This window comes from Dipteris shenzhenensis, chromosome 32 (assembly GCF_047967505.1).
Source record: "Dipteris shenzhenensis isolate YYH24624 ecotype China chromosome 32, Dip_SZ_1.0, whole genome shotgun sequence".
NCBI classification, from domain to species: domain Eukaryota; kingdom Viridiplantae; phylum Streptophyta; class Polypodiopsida; order Gleicheniales; family Dipteridaceae; genus Dipteris; species Dipteris shenzhenensis.
Window position 1 is genome coordinate 28453010 of NC_141627.1, and position 8456 is coordinate 28461465.

Consider the following 8456-nt stretch of genomic DNA (forward strand, 5'->3'; position numbering starts at 1 on the left):
CGGGAGCCGACCCGATGCGCGATGAAGGAAGGGGGGGAGAGGCTCTTGATGAAGCAGTAGGCTGCTATTGATAGTCCGGGGTACTGGGAGCAAAATTTATAGTCCGGGGTACTGGGAGCAAAATTTTAAAATAAATTCACAATCAAAATAAATTCACAAAACCGATTTCCAAGATGCCGACTGGTGCCTGGCTTCGGGGTAGGATGGATGCCGACCAAAATTGGTGCACAAGAGGTACTGCCGACCAACAAGACATGTGCCTAGGAAGATGCCGACCAGCAAACTAGGAGCCTGCAGTGATGCCAACCAGAGGGAGAAGTGACCAAGGTGCCGATCTCGGGGCAGGAGGAGAAGGCAACGGGCTGATCACAGAGGCAGGAGGAACATAGGCTGCCGACCAGCAAGAGAGATGCATAGAAGAAATCATCTAGGTGTTGGTAGATGCTTCAGTAACCAAGAGGATGGGGAGCACCTAGTGCTCTGATACCATGTCAAGAGTGGCAGCGGAAGATGTAAGCAAACTGAAGCTACAGAATCACACAGAGAATACTAGAGACAACAAGATGTGCCACAAACAGATCTGCTGTAACTTAGCCCATAAACCAGGGCAGCAACTGTAATACAAGGAGTCCTGAACAGGATGAGAAACAGGAGCTGCAGAAGGGGCTGAACTGGAGCAGAGGATCTGGGCACAAGGAGGCTGGAGCCTGAGAGCACGGAGGCTGGATCCTAGGAACGAGGAGGCTGAAGGAGCCTGGAGCGAGAAGGCTAGAGGGGCCTGCAATGAGGAGGCTGAAGGAGCCTGGAACGAGGAGGCTGAAGGAGCGTGGAGCACGGAGGCTGGATGAGCCTGCAGCGAGGAGGCACGAGGAGCCTGGAGCAAGAAGGCTGGAGGGGCCTGCAACGAGGAGGCAAGAGGAGCCTGGGCAGCCAACAGAACAGCTGAAGGGAGGCTCCGGTGAAGATGGCCAGGAGCAGGCTGAGACAAGAGCCTTGAGGAGCTGCTGGAAGAAGTGATTGAGGAAGTGAAGGGAAGGAGGCCCTTTTATAGGGCAGGCCAGGGGGGGAGTCGGCCAGTCTGGCTGGACCGACCAGCCTGGTCGGTCAGGCCAACTGGGCCGACCAGCTGGTCGGCCAGCCTACCCCCTCTGGCCCCCCTTGCTGCATGGGGGCTGGCCACTCCTGGAGATGCTGATTCTCAACAATTCATGCTATCCATCTACCACATGGCCATATGGTCATTATACCCACTGACAACTATGGTTTTACAACAACAGCGCAAACTGTGCTACCCTCAACAGACATTGCATCCATCTTTAGGGAGAACATGAACTCTTCATCTCCAAGTTATGGATCTTCAATTGAGTACCATCAGCCTGCTTCATGCAAAGAATCTTGCAAAGATAGAAAAATTGGAAGCTCAGTTTATGCAAGTCATGGTCCACCATAAGCAAACAGCTTTCAATATCTTCAAATAGCAAGAAGAGCATCACACGCTTACACCCACTCAACTCTTCCTCACCAAGGTTTTAAAAAAATCAGATGGAACAAGAGCTAGTGGTAGAATAGACTAGGAAGATAGCCTTGGAGGCTGTCAGTGAGCAATTGCTATAGGAAACACGGAAACAAAAGTAGAACGTGCAAGACATGCATCTCTTCTAAGTCAAATAAAAATTGGCAGCAGAGAGTTCTCAGTTAACAAACTTGGAGAAATAATGCCAAGAGTATCAGGCCCAAGCTACCATAGATTTTGAGCATGATACAAAGGTGAAATGCAATTACACAACTCATAGACATGCTGCCAAGATGGAGCAAAAGTCTCACCTGAACCAAATAAAACATCTCTACAATCAAGTGTGAACTTGCCATTAGCAAAGTTGGTACCTCCAACGCTCCGTGTTACAAGGAGATTGGGTTGGTCTCAGGATCATGAAGAAATACTCAAGCAGGTAGAGAAAAAGAGCACCACGTCTCTAATGTGAGGTTTGGAGCCCTGCCAATAAACCAGCATGAGGTATCCACCAAGTTGCCCTATACCATGCATCTGATGTTCCACATTTCTTGGCTCAAACCACATGGAACCAGCTTTGTCACCCAGTCTCAACCAATATAAGGCCCCCTCCACTCCAAGCGGTAACGCCTCCCTCTGTTGCAGCAATACATTTAACCCAGAGACAGCCTCCCTCCAACTTTAATAGAAAAAGAAACCATTGCCTCACCCACCTAAGGAGAAGTCTGCCTCCTGAGTCCAGCATTGTCATCGTCAGTCATTTTGGGCTCAGCAATAAGAAATACTCTCTACAAGAGGGAAGCTACTTAACCCAGGGCCCATGTCTCTTTCAAGCTAGCAAGAAAGAGAGCTGAAGATAATAGTGAAGGTCACTGCTGCGGTCCTCTCTTTTTGCGTGTGCAGATGCAAGGGAAGCAAAGGTGAGATTGATCTGAATATTAGAAGTACAAACGACCCAAATTTCTTGCATTTGAAGCAACGAGGAAAAACAACGCGGACTCCCACACGAGGACTTGAACTTTCAACAGCATTCGAAGTTTCCCGTAGACGGGCATGCGCACATAAGAAGACTTTCATGCATGTAACAGTTATGATAAAATTGAAAGAAGAATAATCAGCTAACTTAATACGTTGCAGAGCATAATTTCATCTAAACTCTAAAGATGGAGTAAAATAGTACACTCTGCTTCTCATAAATGAATGTGATCGTATAATGCTATATAATATTCTCAAACAACATAAAACAAGTTTTCAGGAAGTGCCACCCTATAGTTTATGGGATACGACTTTTCAGAACTACTGCATCCTAGATGAGCCTTAATCCAAAACTATACATACGAATTGGATACAGTTTATCGGATACGGCTTTTCAGAACTAATGCATCCTAGCTAAGCCTTAATCCAAAACTATAGATACAAGTCGGTTTGAAACCGACTTAATTCATAGTGGCATTTACAAGAACATTCAACGGACTGTCATACACTATTTGCCCTTTGTCTCATTGCTATTGCATCCTGCCTGCTAAGATTCAGAAGAATTGCACTTTGTTGAGCCTAGACTCCTTTTAAGAATCATATCAAGAGATAAATCTTATCATTATTTTGAATGAAGTACATCCACCCAGCTCAGCAATGCGTAGATTTCAGCCAAATAAATACGATTTCAACCGCACGACGCAACAAAGAAAATCATCATCATTGCGAGAATGCGTACAGGAAGCCTGATATCACTCTCGAACCTATGGCTCACAAAATCTTGAGCCGACGAATTAAGGGCTAGCAGGCTGTAGCTCGAGGCATTGATTTTGACAGCGAAACAAGCATATGTCGTTCCAATTAGGGACATGGTGCTGATTTGAGCACACCGAACGAGCGCAGGCATCTGCACAGGCATCAACTTCGGATACACCGCAAACCGTGACACAAGTGTTCGGATTAGGGTCCTTTGAAAAGGCGCCCACCTTATTCAGCATCCTTTTGGAGGTGCAGACGCGTTCGCAAACAAAAATGTCATCAGAACCCTTATCTCGACCCCCTCGGATACGTTCCTCTTCAGCCCGTCGTCGAGTTGCCCGCAAGATCTGCTGCACTGCGACGGCCGGAATGGCCGCCCCCAATACGCTCCACCACCACTCCACCATAGCAAATCCGTTCAATGCGGCTGGGAAATGCGCACTAATTCATATCACTGACCTGAAATTGATACGGTTCAATCCTGCAAAATAACATAACGATAAATCAAGCACAGTTAAAAGATTTGTGCTCCGCAATTGCAACAACGGAAGATTCATATCACGCATTCATAAGACTAAACTGAAATCGATACGGTGTTCATAAAATTACGAGAATCAAGCGCAGTAAAGATTTGTGATACGGTTTTAATCCTGCAAAATAACATTGAGAAATCGCCTGCAACTAGAGATGTTGCAGTTGCAAATTCACAATTTGATGGTTAAGCATTCTAAGTAACCAAAGTGTCTTTCTATGGTGCAAATAGCTTGTAGACCAAGTGGTAGAAACGTGGGCGTTTGCTTGTGCTGCTCCTGTGTTCGAGCCCAAAGGGCAGCTCAAGGTTTTATCTTGCTCACCTCATTTGGGGCACTTTCAATTTTAGTATAATGCAAAAAAATGTGTTGGGTGAGGGCCTCCTATCCTAGCCGGTGTGCGGGCTTGTGTGTATCAGGTGTTCGTGAGTTTGACCTTGCCCTGCACTCTGTGCCCACCGGTCTAGCCTCTGTAGGACCAGTTGACAAGGCGTAGGTTGAGGGCCTAGTGTCCTAGCTTGGTGGTCATAACAGGTGCGTGTGGATTGGGTGTGTTGAGTTTGACCCCCCCTCGCCAAGATAGTGTACCCCTCGATACAGTGAGATTTTTTCTTTTAAAGTGTGGGTGATTTTGGGCTAGTTTTGAGTCCAAGCCTTAGGGATAGCTCAGGACTTCATCTTCGTCACCCTCTATGGGACATTGTTAAGCAAAAATAGGTAGGGAATTTTTTTTAATCTTGCCATTATAAATAAAGATGGCCAAGTCTATTAACCACTCCTCTGATAAGACACCTCAACTTGAATGAATCTCTACCTTCTCTTCAACACCTCACTCAAAAAAGTTTGCATGTTCACAACTTTGTCACTTGATATACCTATTAGTGGTTCAACACTTCATACTAGAGAGAATCTCCAGAAAGATCAAATGATTTGAAACAACAAGCATTGAATTTTGTTGACAAGTTAGTACTCTAATTCATAGGGTTTAAAATGTAGTACTTTAATTCTTAAAGAATCTAAACCCAGGTAGCATAAATGATAGGGAGACTTATTGCCAATTTTCGCACGCATGTGCACACACAAGGCGGCTTCAACACCAAACAATGGGCACATGCTACCCAAAAGCATCGGCTTATGTTGTAAATGTTATGTGACTAATTATACAACTGGAGCCATCTTGTACTTGATGGGTAATATAAATGCATCTATATCTAGATGCATGAGCAAGGATATGTGTGTATGTCCTTATTATAGGTCCCCTAGTTGAAAAGAATTTAAAAATCATGATCTAGCTGGGAGAGAGAGAGACTAAAACACTACACTTTGTGAGGTCCTCTACATAAGAAGTGTAGAGACTATGGAGGTCCCACCCTTGAGGTCCCCTACAAAAAGTCTAGAGACCCTTGAGGTTCCCTACAAATTGTGTAGGGACTATTGAGGTCCCCATCAAATTGTGTAGAGACCAAACTATATAAATGGAGACAAGCTCCCACTCTTTCAAATTCAATGTTCAGTTCACTTTTGTGTTCATGTGCTTGATCTCCTTGTGTCCAGGCTCCCTCAGAGTGAATTTAGCGTTCTATAACATGATCGCTATGAGTGGGGCTTCAAGCAGGATCTTTTTAAAGTGTTCAAAGTGTCTTGTGGTGTGATGAGGCTTCTTGCATAGATTTTGATGCTAGTTTGATGAGTGAAGGTAAGGGTGACAAGATAGGGACTAAGGGGCTTAGCACATGGGAAGAAATAGGATGGGAATGGGAAAAGATGGTCCTAGGTAGTCCCATGCATATTTCTATCCTATTCTCATCCCACCATGTGCTAACAAAAAAAGAACTAGGGATGGGTTTAGGTGGAAGAGGACACATGGCATCATTTCATGCATTAGGAGGTGGGGACCATGTGGGGACAAGGACACATTTTATCCTTCCATGTTTTTGAATCCCTAAAAAAGGGGAACCCATTGTGGTCGCCAAGGTCTAGAGGCCATGGTCTAGGATGGGAGAAAAAGTGGCTACTCCCATTCTAAGGGGGGTTTCACACTTGTCTGTGGACGGGTGAACCCCCCGCGGACAAGTGTGAAACCCCCACAACATTCGTCCACACCTTGATTTGTGTCATACATCTGCTTGCCTATTCACACCCGAGCAGATAACTTTTCTAGAAGTACTAACAGTCTTGGTTTTTGGAAAATGGTTTCTTCCTCATCAAATGCACGTTGGAAGCATTATGGGATGAATTGGTTCGAGCATCCTTTATGTTTTTTTTGGAGCCATGGTCTTGGTTATTCCATGGAGCCCTAGTTTTAGCATTGATAAGTTCCTTGTTCACGAGTGTGTGGTATGGAGTGATTTTCCTAATCTTCCTGCCATATGTGGAGATTCTGTTGAAAGGCTTGCCTCTACGTTGGTACACACCTTGTTCATTCCTCCTTTCTCAAGGTCACCTTTTGGCCTCAAGAAGGCATGGATACTCTCGGATCGCAGTCAGGATGTGCCAGATTTTTTGAAGATTGAATTTTGGGAAGGTGTGGTCATGCACAACAAGTTTGGTTTTGTCCTTTTTTGAATGCATACTTTGTTGTACTACTAATAGTCTCTAGAATGTGATTTTGAAATGTCTAAGACATTTGCATCTTCCTTTCCGGCATGGCATTGCTGCCAATCTACTTAACATTGACATAGAATGAGAGTGCCAAACTAATTCAGACTGTGGAGAATGGCATTGGTGCCATTCAGATGAGATTGGCACCAGTGCCATTCTACACAAACTCACATGGAGAATGGCACCAGTGCCATCCTAATCCATGAGAGTTTGTGGAGAATGGCACTGGTGCCATTGTAAAAAAAATATCATGCATAAATCTTTCAGTTTAGCATGGCACCACTGCCAATCTACTCCTTACATGTTTTAACTTGAATATGTTATTATAGGATTTCTCCTTGCAATCTCCATTTTAATATATACCATAGCCAATCTTCAGTGGGCACTGCTCTGATTCTCTATGTGACTGACACCAATGAGATTGCCACCAGTGCCATTGTGATAGAGAATGGCACCAGAGCCATTCTCTCAAATCTAATTTTCATTGGTAGGCATGGCTGTGATTCTCTACGTGACTGACACCAATGATATTTTACATATTTTTGGGGGTTTAGCCCGGGCATCCTTGAGAGTTTGTGGAGAATGGCGCTGGTGCCATTGTATTAAAAAATCATGTATAAATCTTTTAGTTTAGCATGGCACCAATGCCAATCTACTCCTTACATGTTTTAATGTGAATATCTTATTACATGATTTATCCTTGCAATCTCCATTTCAATATATACCATAGCCAATCTCACTAGTGTCAGTCACATGAGAATTGGCATCAGAGCCATTCTCTAAATCTAACCTTCAGTGGACACTGCTGTGATTCTCTATGTGACTGACACCAATGAGACTCACACCAGTGCCATTCTAATTCAGATTGTGGAAAATGGCATTGGTGCCATCCAGATGAGATTGGCACCAGTGATGCCATTCATATGAACAAACTCACATGAGGGATGGCACTAGGGCCATTCTAATCCATGAAAGTTTGTAGAGAATGGCATTGATGCCATTGATATGATTTTGGCACCAGTGCCATTCTGCACAATCTCACATAGAGAATGGCACCAGTGCCATTATAATCCATGAGAGTTTGTGGATCATGGCACTGTATCCAATGTCTAAAAAATGTTATGCATAAATCTTCCACCTCTTTTCCCATCTTTCTTTTTGGCATGGCACTACTGCCAATCTACTTAACATTGACATAGAATGAGAGTGCCTAATTCAAACTGTGGAGAATGGCGAGAGAATGGCATTGGTGCCATTCAGATGAGATTGGCAACAATGCCATTCTACACAAACTCACATGGAGAATGGCACTAGTGCCATCCTAATCCATGAGAGTTTGTGGAGAATGGCACTGGTGCCATTGTATAAAAAATATCATGCATAAATCTTTCAATTTAGCATGGCACCATTGCCAATCTATTCCTTACTTTTTTAATGTGAATATGTTATTACAAGATTTCTCCTTGAAATCTACATTTTCAATATATACCATAGCCAATCTCACTAGTGTCAGTCACATGAAAAATGGCACCAGAGCCAGTCTCTAAAATCTAACCTTCCTACATTTTCAATATATACCATAGCCAATCTCACTAGTGTCAGTCACATGAAAAATGGCACCAGAGCCTGTCTCTAAAATCTAACCTTCAGTGGGCACTGTTGTGATTCTCTATGTGACTGACACCAATGAGACTGGCACTTGTGCCATTCTGTACAAACTCACATAGAGAATGGCACTAGTGGTATTCCAATCCATGAGAGTTTGTGGATAATGGAACTGTGGCCAATGTCTAAAGAATGTTATGCATAAATGTTCCCACATCTGTTTCCATCTTCTTTTTAGCATGGCACTGCTGCCAATCTACTTAACATTGAGATAGAATGAGATGTCAAACTAATTCAAATTGTGGAGAGATTGGCACCAGTGCCATTTTCCACAAACTCTTATGGATTAGCATGGCACCAATGATGCCATTCATATGAACAAACTCACATGAGGGATGGCACCAGGGCCATTCTCATATAGGAGAGTGATGCCATTCATATGAGATTGGCAACAGTGCCATTCTATACAAACTCAC

The 8456-nt window shown here is 43.9% G+C and overlaps 1 pseudogene across 2 annotated transcripts; it reads right to left on the reverse strand.

The window, feature by feature from the left end:
• Window positions 1-2839: 2839 nt before the first annotated feature.
• LOC147880559 (uncharacterized protein At5g64816 pseudogene) lies at window positions 2840-4012 on the reverse strand (annotated as a pseudogene). 2 transcript variants are annotated; one of them, XR_015540587.1, is made up of 2 exons: window positions 3825-3845; window positions 2840-3725 (listed from the first exon to the last, which is right to left on the reverse strand). The product of XR_015540587.1 is annotated as an uncharacterized protein At5g64816 pseudogene, transcript variant X2 (transcript). The 2 variants fall into 2 exon arrangements; XR_015540586.1 differs by lacking the exon at window positions 3825-3845 and adding an exon at window positions 3854-4012 and having other exon boundaries at window positions 2842-3725.
• Between the last annotated feature and the right edge of the window lie 4444 nt (window positions 4013-8456).